Here is a 12619-nt window from a genome sequence, read left to right as displayed (position 1 = left end):
GAAGAAGTGTCACTCAGTATTGCCCACTGATGTCACATGACCTTGCACTGCAGGCAGGAACTTCGGCAGGGAATATTTGTGCCTATACCTATGGCACATCCTGACAGCACAATCCTGTACAGTGACAGGGGCTGATATGTGCATTCTTTAAACATGCTCTTAAGCCGTTAATGACCGCCCAATCAGCGGTCATTAAGAAAACTTCTTCTGACACAACGGCTTTCTACGGTGGCGCATCAGAAAAAGATTTTGGGACATCGAGTCTCGCTGGTGCCGGTGTCGGGCTCTGACATCACATCACCCTTACACGCCATGGTGCTTACCGGGGATTCAATCTGTACTGCCTCAGCCCCGGGCACCAGCGTGTACCCTGAGGCCGCCGGCTCCTCTTCACACCGGATTCCGCCTTTTGGCAGGACCCGGCTGTAACTAACAGAGCATTCTCAGCTACTTACATTGTACACTGCAATACAATGTAGTGTAAACCCCAATTGTGGAAAAGTTATAAAATGTAAAAACATTACACACACACATAAAACTTCCCGTTATATACTATTTTTCAATCACAAATCACACCATCACAAAAAATGCTCTAAAAATTTATCAAAAAAGTTATGCGCTTTAATATGATACGACTGAAAGGAACAATTCTTTTCACAAAATATAAGACCTCAACCAGATCTGTCAACAGAAAAATACAGAAGTTCTGCCCCTGAAAATTTGTCGATAGTAAAAACAATGCTATTTTTCGCTAACATTAGTTTTGCTCCGTAAAATTGAGCAAAGATAAGAAAAACTATATAATATAACGATATATCTAAATAAGATATTACCATAATCGTAGTGATCCAGAGAATAATAATAAAATATTATTTTTATGTTATAGCGAGTGGGGAAAAAAGTGCTAAAAATCCAAAATAAAAATGTATGATTTTGTTTGTGTTCACCTTGAAATAGTTAATAAAATCTCATGAATAAGCTATAGAGTCCCCAAATAAATTATCTATAAATTGCATCTCACCCTGCAAATAATAAGCCCTCATATGTTCACATTACCAAAAAACTGAAAATTTATAGCCTGTGCAATGTGACAATACAAATCTGCTGTGAATGGCGCTGCTTCCATTGTATGCCCGGGCGTTTGCCTATACAGCAGTTAACACCACATATGGTGTATCAGTACACTCGAGAGAAATTGGGCATCCAACTTTGCAGAGCATTTCATTATTTAATTCATTATGAAGCTGTCAGTTTTGGCCTAAATTAATGTGTTTTCCCAAAAATTTTATAAAATTTCTAAATCGCAGGTTTCCGATAACCCGAGCAGTGTAACATTTCTGCATATGCACTGCTGCTGCATCTGTTGCTGTCATTTTTAAAAGGGTTAATAGACTGTGGATTTACATACATGGAGGGGTGAAATTTCTATAGTGGGATAATTTATGGGGTTTTACTATTATTTAGGCCTCTCAAAGTCGCTTGAAAGCTGAGTTGTCCCTCAAAATGTGAGTTTTGGCGATTTTCATGAAAATGAGAAAAATCGCACCTAACGTTCTGCGCCTCATAACATCCTAGAAAAGTGAGAGAATGCATAAAATATCATCCCAACATAAAGCAGACATCCCGGAAATGTTAGTTATGTAGCTTTTTGGGTATTTTAACTATCTGCCTGGAAAGCAGAACATTTCAAACTTTGAAAATGAAGAATTTTTATGAACTTTTGCCAATTTTTCATTTATTAGTAATAAGTAAACTTATTACTTAAATTTTACAAATACCATGAAGTACAATGTGTCTTAAAAAAACAATCTCAAAATCACCTGGATATGTTAAAGCTTTCCGAAGTTATAACCATTTATTGTGACACATGTCAGATTCTAATAATCGGTCACTAGAAACAAGCGCCGGTGATAAGGGGTTAAAAAGTCTCTCTACCAATCCATCGAATGTCCTTCTCCTGTCTGTTATCCAGCAAACACCCGATATTTACCAAGCTCCAGGCTTCTCTGGAGTCACTTTCAGCTTGTATATAAGATGGTGGCTGATGGCTCGTTCCAGAAGCAGCAATTTTAATTATTAAATTGTTTTATTGTGTTCCCTTATAAAGACTGGCTTTACCATTATACAACCTCTTATACCTCTTGTGTCACCCCCTCAGACTCCTGTAAGCTTTTGTGAGCAATGTACGTCAAAGAATTTTTGTCCAAAAAACTTTAAATTATAGACAAATGCACATTTTCATGTTCTCTTGTTTGAAAACATGGATTTGAGTTACATCAATTGAAAGATTATTTCTCAGACACAATATTCCAAAAAAATTCAAACTTACATGTTAGAGGACTGAGAACTGATGTAAACAAGTATAATAACTAATTTAAAAACACCTTCAATATTTCAAGTAACTGGACATGTCAAGCAATGTAATTTCGAAATTTTATGATCCTTCAAATAGTGAATGATGTATTGTGTATAAGACTTGAAAAAGAACATGTTTGGAACAAGGGGGCACTCGGAGTTGAACCAAGGACTTCTTGATCTGCAGTCAAATGCTCTACCACTGAGCTATACCCCCAATGTACATTAAAGAATTTTTGTCCAAAATCTTTTAAATTATAGACAAATGCACATTTTCATGTTCTCTTGTTTGAAAACATGGATTTGAGTTACATCAATTGAAAGATTATTTCTCAGACACAATATTCCAAAAAAATTCAAACTTACATGTTAGAGGACTGAGAACTGATGTAAACAAGTATAATAACTAATTTAAAAACACCTTCAATATTTCAAGTAACTGGACATGTCAAGCAATGTAATTTCGAAATTTTATGATCCTTCAAATAGTGAATGATGTATTGTGTATAAGACTTGAAAAAGAACATGTTTGGAACAAGGGGGCACTCGGAGTTGAACCAAGGACCTCTTGATCTGCAGTCAAATGCTCTACCACTGAGCTATACCCCCAATGTACATTAAAGAATTTTTGTCCAAAATCTTTTAAATTATAGACAAATGCACATTTTCATGTTCTCTTGTTTGAAAACATGGATTTGAGTTACATCAATTGAAAGATTATTTCTCAGACACAATATTCAAAAAAAATTCAAACTTGCATGTTAGAGGACTGAGAATTGATGTAAACAAGTATAATGACTAATTTAAAAACACCTTCAATATTTCAAGTAACTGGACATGTCAAGCAATGTAATTTCGTAATTTTATGATCCTTCAAATAGTGAATGATGTATTGTGTATAGGACTTGAAAAAGAACATGTTTGGAACAAGGGGGCACTCGGAGTTCAACCAAGGACCTCTTGATCTGCAGTCAAATGCTCTACCACTGAGCTATACCCCCAATGTACGGCAAAGAATTTTTGTCCAAAAAACTTTAAATTATAGACAAATGCACATTTTCATGTTCTCTTGTTTGAAAACATGGATTTGAGTTACATCAATTGAAAGATTATTTCTCAGACACAATATTCCAAAAATATTCAAACTTACATGTTAGAGGACTGAGAACTGATGTAAACAAGTATAATAACTAAATTAAAATCACCTTCTATATTTCAAGTAACTGGACATGTCAAGCAATGTAATTTCGTAATTTTATGATCCTTCAAATAGTGAATGATGTATTGTGTGTAAGACTTGAAAATGAAGATGTATGGTACAAGGGGGCACTCGGAGTTGAACCAAGGACCTCTTGATCTGCAGTCAAATGCTCTACCACTGAGCTATACCCCCAATGTACGTCAAAGAACTTTTGTCCAAAATCTTTTAAATTATAGACAAATGCACATTTTCATGTTCTCTTGTTTGAATACATGGATTTGAGTTACATCAATTGAAAGATTATTTCTCAGACATAATATTCCAAAAAAATTCAAACTTACATGTTAGAGGACTGAGAATTGATGTAAACAAGTATAATAACTAAATTAAAAACACCTTCAATATTTCAAGTAACTGGACATGTCAAGCAATGTAATTTCGTAATTTTATGATCCTTCAAATAGTGAATGATGTATTGTGTGTAAGACTTGAAAATGAAGATGTATGGTACAAGGGGGCACTCGGAGTTGAACCAAGGACCTCTTGATCTGCAGTCAAATGCTCTACCACTGAGCTATACCCCCAATGTACGTCAAAGAATTTTTGTCCAAAATCTTTTAAATTATAGACAAATGCACATTTTCATGTTCTCTTGTTTGAAAACATGGATTTGAGTTACATCAATTGAAAGATTATTTCTCAGACACAATATTCAAAAAAAATTCAAACTTACATGTTAGAGGACTGAGAATTGATGTAAACAAGTATAATGACTAATTTAAAAACACCTTCAATATTTCAAGTAACTGGACATGTCAAGCAATGTAATTTTGTAATTTTATGATCCTTCAAATAGTGAATGATGTATTGTGTATAAGACTTGAAAAAGAACATGTTTGGAACAAGGGGGCACTCGGAGTTAAACCAAGGACCTCTTGATCTGCAGTCAAATGCTCTACCACTGAGCTATACCCCCAATGTACATTAAAGAATTTTTGTCCAAAATCTTTTAAATTATAGACAAATGCACATTTTCATGTTCTCTTGTTTGAAAACATGGATTTGAGTTACATCAATTGAAAGATTATTACTCAGACACATTATTCCAAAAAAATTCAAACTTACATGTTAGAGGACTAAGAATTGATGTAAACAAGTATAATAACTAAATTAAAAAAACCTTCAATATTTCAAGTAACTGGACATGTCAAGCAATGTAATTTCGTAATTTTATGATCCTTCAAATAGTGAATGATGTATTGTGTGTAAGACTTGAAAATGAAGATGTATGGTACAAGGGGGCACTCGGAGTTGAAGCAAGGACCTCTTGATCTGCAGTCAAATGCTCTACCACTGAGCTATACCCCCAATGTACATTACAGAATTTTTGTCCAAAATCTTTTAAATTATAGACAAATGCACATTTTCATGTTCTCTTGTTTGAAAACATGGATTTGAGTTACATCAATTGAAAGATTATTTCTCAGACACAATATTCAAAAAAAATTTAAACTTACATGTTAGAGAACTGAGAACTGATGTAAACAAGTATAATAACTAATTTAAAAACACCTTCAATATTTCAAGTAACTGGACATGTCAAGCAATGTAATTTCGTAATTTTATGATCCTTCAAATAGTGAATGATGTATTGTGTATAAGAATTGAAAATGAAGATGTATGGTACAAGGGGGCACTCGGAGTTGAACCAAGGACCTCTTGATCTGCAGTCAAATGCTCTACCACTGAGCTATAACCCCAATGTACGTCAAAGAATTTTTGTCCAAAAAACTTTAAATTATAGACAAATGCACATTTCCATGTTCTCTTGTTTGAAAACATGGATTTGAGTTACATCAATTGAAAGATTATTTCTCAGACACAATATTCCAAAAAAATTCAAACTTACATGTTAGAGGACTGAGAACTGATGTAAACAAGTATAATAACTAATTTAAAAACACCTTCAATATTTCAAGTAACTGGACATGTCAAGCAATGTAATTTCGTAATTTTATGATCCTTCAAATAGTGAATGATGTATTGTGTATAAGAATTGAAAATGAAGATGTATGGTACAAGGGGGCACTCGGAGTTGAACCAAGGACCTCTTGATCTGCAGTCAAATGCTCTACCACTGAGCTATACCCCCAATGTACGTCAATAAATTTTTGTCCAAAATCTTTTAAATTATAGACAAATGCACATTTTCATGTTCTCTTGTTTGAAAACATGGATTTGAGTTACATCAATTGAAAGATTATTTCTCAGACACAATATTCAAAAAAAATTCAAACTTACATGTTACAGGACTGAGAATTGATGTAAACAAGTATAATAACTAATTTAAAAACACCTTCAATATTTCAAGTAACTGGACATGTCAAGCAATGTAATTTCGTAATTTTATGATCCTTCAAATAGTGAATGATGTATTGTGTATAAGACTTGAACAAGAACATGTTTGGAACAAGGGGGCACTCGGAGTTGAACCAAGGAACTCTTGATCTGCAGTCAAATGCTCTACCACTGAGCTATACCCCCAATGTACGACAAAGAATTTTTGTCCAAAATCTTTTAAATTATGGACAAATGCACATTTTCATGTTCTCTTGTTTGAAAACATGGATTTGAGTTACATCAATTGAAAGATTATTTCTCAGACACAATATTCCAAAAAAATTCAAACTTACATGTTAGAGGACTGAGAATTGATGTAAACAAGTATTATAACTAATTTAAAAACAGCTACAATTTTTCAAGTAACTGGACATGTCAAGCAATTTAATTTCATAATTTTATGATCCTTCAAATAGTGAATGATGTATTGTGTGTAAGACTTGAAAATGAAGATGTATGTTACAAGGGGGCACTCGGAGTTGAACCAAGGACCTCTTGATCTGCAGTCGAATGCTCTACCACTGAGCTATACCCCCAATGCACATTAAAGAATTTTTGTCCAAAATCTTTTAAATTATAGACAAATGCACATTTTCATGTTCTCTTGTTTGAAAACATGGATTTGAGTTACATCAATTGAAAGATTATTTCTCAGACACAATATTCCAAAAAAATTCAAACTTACATGTTACAGGACTGAGAATTGATGTAAACAAGTATTATAACTAATTTAAAAACACCTTCAATATTTCAAGTAACTGGACATGTCAAGCAATGTAATTTCGTAATTTTATGATCCTTCAAATAGTGAATGATGTATTGTTTGTAGGACTTGAAAATGAAGATGTATGGTACAAGGGGGCACTCGGAGTTGAACCAAGGACCTCTTGATCTGCAGTCAAATGCTCTACCACTGAGCTATACCCCCAATGTACATTAAAGAATTTTTGTCCAAAATCATTTAAATTATAGACAAATGCACATTTTCATGTTCTCTTGTTTGAAAACATGGATTTGAGTTACATCAATTAAAAGATTATTTCTCAGACACAATATTCAAAAAAATTTCAAACTTACATGTTACAGGACTGAGAATTGATGTAAACAAGTATAATAACTAATTTAAAAACACCTTCAATATTTCAAGTAACTGGACATGTCAAGCAATGTAATTTCGTAATTTTATGATCCTTCAAATAGTGAATGATGTATTGTGTATAAGAATTGAAAATGAAGATGTATGGTACAAGGGGGCACTCGGAGTTGAACCAAGGACCTCTTGATCTGCAGTCAAATGCTCTACCACTGAGCTATACCCCCAACGTACGTCAAAGAATTTTTGTCCAAAATCTTTTAAATTATAGACAAATGCACATTTTCATGTTCTCTTGTTTGAAAACATGGATTTGAGTTACATCAATTGAAAGATTATTTCTCAGACACAATATTCCAAAAAAATTCAAACTTACATGTAAGAGGACTAAGAATTGATGTAAACAAGTATAATAACTAAATTAAAAACACCTTCTATATTTCAAGTAAGTGGACATGTCAAGCAATGTAATTTCGTAATTTTATGATCCTTCAAATAGTGAATGATATATTCTGTATAAGACTTGAAAAAGAACATGTTTGGAACAAGGGGGCACTCGGAGTTGAACCAAGGACCTCTTGATCTGCAGTCAAATGCTCTACCACTGAGCTATACCCCCAATGTACGTCAAAGAATTTTTGTCCAAAAAACTTTAAATTATAGACAAATGCACATTTTCATGTTCTCTTGTTTGAAAACATGGATTTGAGTTACATCAATTGAAAGATTATTTCTCAGACATAATATTCCAAAAAAATTCAAACTTACATGTTAGAGGACTGAGAATTGATGTAAACAAGTATAATAACTAATTTAAAAACACCTTCTATATTTCAAGTAACTGGACATGTCAAGCAATGTAATTTCGTAATTTTATGATCCTTCAAATAGTGAATGATGTATTGTGTGTAAGACTTGAAAATGAAGATGTATGGTACAAGCGGGCACTCGGAGTTGAACCAAGGACCTCTTGATCCGCAGTCAAATGCTCTACCACTGAGCTATACCCCCAACGTACGTCAAAGAATTTTTGTCCAAAATCTTTTAAATTATAGACAAATGCACATTTTCATGTTCTCTTGTTTGAAAACATGGATTTGAGTTACATCAATTGAAAGATTATTTCTCAGACACAATATTCCAAAAAAATTCAAACTTACATGTAAGAGGACTAAGAATTGATGTAAACAAGTATAATAACTAAATTAAAAACACCTTCTATATTTCAAGTAACTGGACATGTCAAGCAATGTAATTTCGTAATTTTATGATCCTTCAAATAGTGAATGATATATTGTGTATAAGACTTTAAAAAGAACATGTTTGGAACAAGGGGGCACTCGAGTTGAACCAAGGACCTCTTGATCTGCAGTCAAATGCTCTACCACTGAGCTATACCCCCAATGTATGTCAAAGAATTTTTGTCCAAAAAACTTTAAATTATAGACAAATGCACATTTTCATGTTCTCTTGTTTGAATACATGGATTTGAGTTACATCAACTGAAAGATTATTTCTCAGACATAATATTCCAAAAAAATTCAAACTTACATGTTAGAGGACTGAGAATTGATGTAAACAAGTATAATAACTAATTTAAAAACACCTTCTATATTTCAAGTAACTGGACATGTCAAGCAATGTAATTTCGTAATTTTATGATCCTTCAAATAGTGAATGATGTATTGTGTGTAAGACTTGAAAATGAAAATGTATGGTACAAGCGGGCACTCGGAGTTGAACCAAGGACCTCTTGATCTGCAGTCAAATGCTCTACCACTGAGCTATACCCCCAGTGTACGTCAAAGAATTTTTGTCCAAAATCTTTTAAATTATAGACAAATGCACATTTTCATGTTCTCTTGTTTGAAAACATGGATTTGAGTTACATCAATTGAAAGACTATTTCTCAGACACAATATTCCAAAAAAATTCAAACTTACATGTCAGAGGACTGAGAATTGATGTAAACAAGTATTATAACTAATTTAAAAACAGCTTCAATTTTTCAAGTAACTGGACATGTCAAGCAATGTAATTTCGTAATTTTATGATCCTTCAAATAGTAAATGATGTATTGTGTGTAAGATTTGAAAATGAAGATGTATGGTACAAGGGGGCACTCGGAGTTGAACCAAGGACCTCTTGATCTGCAGTCGAATGCTCTACCACTGAGCTATACCCCCAATGTACGACAAAGAAATTTTGTCCAAAATCTTTTAAATTATGGACAAATGCACATTTTCATGTTCTCTTGTTTGAAAACATGGATTTGAGTTACATCAATTGAAAGATTATTTCTCAGACACAATATTCCAAAAAAATTCAAACTTACATGTTAGAGGACTGAGAATTGATGTAAACAAGTATTATAACTAATTTAAAAACAGCTTCAATTTTTCAAGTAACTGGACATGTCAAGCAATTTAATTTCATAATTTTATGATCCTTCAAATAGTGAATGATGTATTGTGTGTAAGACTTGAAAATGAAGATGTATGTTACAAGGGGGCACTCGGAGTTGAACCAAGGACCTCTTGATCTGCAGTCGAATGCTCTACCACTGAGCTATACCCCCAATGCACATTAAAGAATTTTTGTCCAAAATCTTTTAAATTATAGACAAATGCACATTTTCATGTTCTCTTGTTTGAAAACATGGATTTGAGTTACATCAATTGAAAGATTATTTCTCAGACACAATATTCCAAAAAAATTCAAACTTACATGTTACAGGACTGAGAATTGATGTAAACAAGTATTATAACTAATTTAAAAACACCTTCAATATTTCAAGTAACTGGACATGTCAAGCAATGTAATTTTGTAATTTTATGATCCTTCAAATAGTGAATGATGTATTGTTTGTAGGACTTGAAAATGAAGATGTATGGTACAAGGGGGCACTCGGAGTTGAACCAAGGACCTCTTGATCTGCAGTCAAATGCTCTACCACTGAGCTATACCCCCAATGTACATTAAAGAATTTTTGTCCAAAATCTTTTAAATTATAGACAAATGCACATTTTCATGTTCTCTTGTTTGAAAACATGGATTTGAGTTACATCAATTAAAAGATTATTTCTCAGACACAATATTCAAAAAAATTTCAAACTTACATGTTACAGGACTGAGAATTGATGTAAACAAGTATAATAACTAATTTAAAAACACCTTCAATATTTCAAGTAACTGGACATGTCAAGCAATGTAATTTCGTAATTTTATGATCCTTCAAATAGTGAATGATGTATTGTGTATAAGAATTGAAAATGAAGATGTATGGTACAAGGGGGCACTCGGAGTTGAACCAAGGACCTCTTGATCTGCAGTCAAATGCTCTACCACTAAGCTATACCCCCAACGTACGTCAAAGAATTTTTGTCCAAAATCTTTTAAATTATAGACAAATGCACATTTTCATGTTCTCTTGTTTGAAAACATGGATTTGAGTTACATCAATTGAAAGATTATTTCTCAGACACAATATTCCAAAAAAATTCAAACTTACATGTAAGAGGACTAAGAATTGATGTAAACAAGTATAATAACTAAATTAAAAACACCTTCTATATTTCAAGTAACTGGACATGTCAAGCAATGTAATTTCGTAATTTTATGATCCTTCAAATAGTGAATGATATATTGTGTATAAGACTTGAAAAAGAACATGTTTGGAACAAGGGGGCACTCGGAGTTGAACCAAGGACCTCTTGATCTGCAGTCAAATGCTCTACCACTGAGCTATACCCCCAATGTACGTCAAAGTATTTTTGTCCAAAAATCTTTAAATTATAGACAAATGCACATTTTCATGTTCTCTTGTTTGAAAACATGGATTTGAGTTACATCAATTGAAAGATTATTTCTCAGACATAATATTCCAAAAAAATTCAAACTTACATGTTAGAGGACTGAGAATTGATGTAAACAAGTATAATAACTAATTTAAAAACACCTTCTATATTTCAAGTAACTGGACATGTCAAGCAATGTAATTTCGTAATTTTATGATCCTTCAAATAGTGAATGATGTATTGTGTGTAAGACTTGAAAATGAAGATGTATGGTACAAGCGGGCACTCGGAGTTGAACCAAGGACCTCTTGATCTGCAGTCAAATGCTCTACCACTGAGCTATACCCCCAACGTACGACAAAGAATTTTTGTCCAAAATCTTTTAAATTATAGACAAATGCACATTTTCATGTTCTCTTGTTTGAAAACATGGATTTGAGTTACATCAATTGAAAGATTATTTCTCAGACACAATATTCCAAAAAAATTCAAACTTACATGTAAGAGGACTAAGAATTGATGTAAACAAGTATAATAACTAAATTAAAAACACCTTCTATATTTCAAGTAACTGGACATGTCAAGCAATGTAATTTCGTAATTTTATGATCCTTCAAATAGTGAATGATGTATTGTGTGTAAGACTTGAAAATGAAAATGTATGGTACAAGCGGGCACTCGGAGTTGAACCAAGGACCTCTTGATCTGCAGTCAAATGCTCTACCACTGAGCTATACCCCCAGTGTACGTCAAAGAATTTTTGTCCAAAATCTTTTAAATTATAGACAAATGCACATTTTCATGTTCTCTTGTTTGAAAACATGGATTTGAGTTACATCAAATGAAAGACTATTTCTCAGACACAATATTCCAAAAAAATTCAAACTTACATGTTAGAGGACTGAGAATTGATGTAAACAAGTATTATAACTAATTTAAAAACAGCTTCAATTTTTCAAGTAACTGGACATGTCAAGCAATGTAATTTCGTAATTTTATGATCCTTCAAATAGTGAATGATGTATTGTGTGTAAGACTTGAAAATGAAGATGTATGGTACAAGGGGGCACTCGGAGTTGAACCAAGGACCTCTTGATCTGCAGTCGAATGCTCTACCACTGAGCTATACCCCCAATGTACATTAAAGAATTTTTGTCCAAAATCTTTTAAATTATAGACAAATGCACATTTTCATGTTCTCTTGTTTGAAAACATGGATTTGAGTTACATCAATTGAAAGATTATTTCTCAGACACAATATTCAAAAAAAATTCAAACTTACATGTTAGAGGACTGAGAATTGATGCAAACAAGTATTATAACTAATTTAAAAACACCTTCAATATTTCAAGAAACTGGACATGTCAAGCAATGTAATTTCGTAATTTTATGATCCTTCAAATAGTGAATGATGTATTGTGTATAAGACTTGAAAAAGAACATGTTTGGAACAAGGTGGCACTCGGAGTTGAACCAAGGACCTCTTGATCTGCAGTCAAATGCTCTACCACTGAGCTATACCCCCAACGTACGTCAAAGAATTTTTGTCCAAAAAACTTTAAATTATAGACAAATGCACATTTCCATGTTCTCTTGTTTGAAAACATGGATTTGAGTTACATCAATTGAAAGATTATTTCTCAGACACAATATTCCAAAAAAATTCAAACTTACATGTTAGAGGACTCAGAACTGATGTAAACAAGTATAATAACTAATTTAAAAACACCTTCAATATTTTAAGTAACTGGACATGTCAAGCAATGTAATTTC

At 32.9% G+C, this 12619-nt stretch overlaps 10 non-coding genes across 10 annotated transcripts; all 10 read right to left on the bottom strand.

Annotated features, from left to right (window-relative positions):
- Positions 1-2892: 2892 nt before the first annotated feature.
- Positions 2893-2964, bottom strand: TRNAC-GCA (transfer RNA cysteine (anticodon GCA)). Its single transcript has one exon. It is a non-coding gene; the product is annotated as a tRNA-Cys (tRNA).
- A 712-nt stretch (positions 2965-3676) lies between these two features.
- TRNAC-GCA (transfer RNA cysteine (anticodon GCA)) lies at positions 3677-3748 on the bottom strand. The gene has a single exon. It is a non-coding gene; the product is annotated as a tRNA-Cys (tRNA).
- Positions 3749-4068: 320 nt separating this feature from the next.
- On the bottom strand, positions 4069-4140 carry TRNAC-GCA (transfer RNA cysteine (anticodon GCA)). The gene has a single exon. It is a non-coding gene; the product is annotated as a tRNA-Cys (tRNA).
- A 1496-nt stretch (positions 4141-5636) lies between these two features.
- Positions 5637-5708, bottom strand: TRNAC-GCA (transfer RNA cysteine (anticodon GCA)). Its single transcript has one exon. It is a non-coding gene; the product is annotated as a tRNA-Cys (tRNA).
- A 1104-nt stretch (positions 5709-6812) lies between these two features.
- TRNAC-GCA (transfer RNA cysteine (anticodon GCA)) lies at positions 6813-6884 on the bottom strand. Its single transcript has one exon. It is a non-coding gene; the product is annotated as a tRNA-Cys (tRNA).
- Positions 6885-7204: 320 nt separating this feature from the next.
- On the bottom strand, positions 7205-7276 carry TRNAC-GCA (transfer RNA cysteine (anticodon GCA)). The gene has a single exon. It is a non-coding gene; the product is annotated as a tRNA-Cys (tRNA).
- Positions 7277-7596: 320 nt separating this feature from the next.
- TRNAC-GCA (transfer RNA cysteine (anticodon GCA)) lies at positions 7597-7668 on the bottom strand. Its single transcript has one exon. It is a non-coding gene; the product is annotated as a tRNA-Cys (tRNA).
- Positions 7669-7988: 320 nt separating this feature from the next.
- On the bottom strand, positions 7989-8060 carry TRNAR-GCG (transfer RNA arginine (anticodon GCG)). The gene has a single exon. It is a non-coding gene; the product is annotated as a tRNA-Arg (tRNA).
- A 1887-nt stretch (positions 8061-9947) lies between these two features.
- Positions 9948-10019, bottom strand: TRNAC-GCA (transfer RNA cysteine (anticodon GCA)). Its single transcript has one exon. It is a non-coding gene; the product is annotated as a tRNA-Cys (tRNA).
- Positions 10020-10731: 712 nt separating this feature from the next.
- Positions 10732-10803, bottom strand: TRNAC-GCA (transfer RNA cysteine (anticodon GCA)). The gene has a single exon. It is a non-coding gene; the product is annotated as a tRNA-Cys (tRNA).
- Between the last annotated feature and the right edge of the window lie 1816 nt (positions 10804-12619).

Source organism: Engystomops pustulosus, chromosome 1 (genome assembly GCF_040894005.1).
Source record: "Engystomops pustulosus chromosome 1, aEngPut4.maternal, whole genome shotgun sequence".
Taxonomy (NCBI): Eukaryota; Metazoa; Chordata; class Amphibia; order Anura; family Leptodactylidae; genus Engystomops; species Engystomops pustulosus.
Note: the sequence above shows the minus strand (reverse complement) of the source record. Positions and strands in the feature narration are given on the sequence as shown.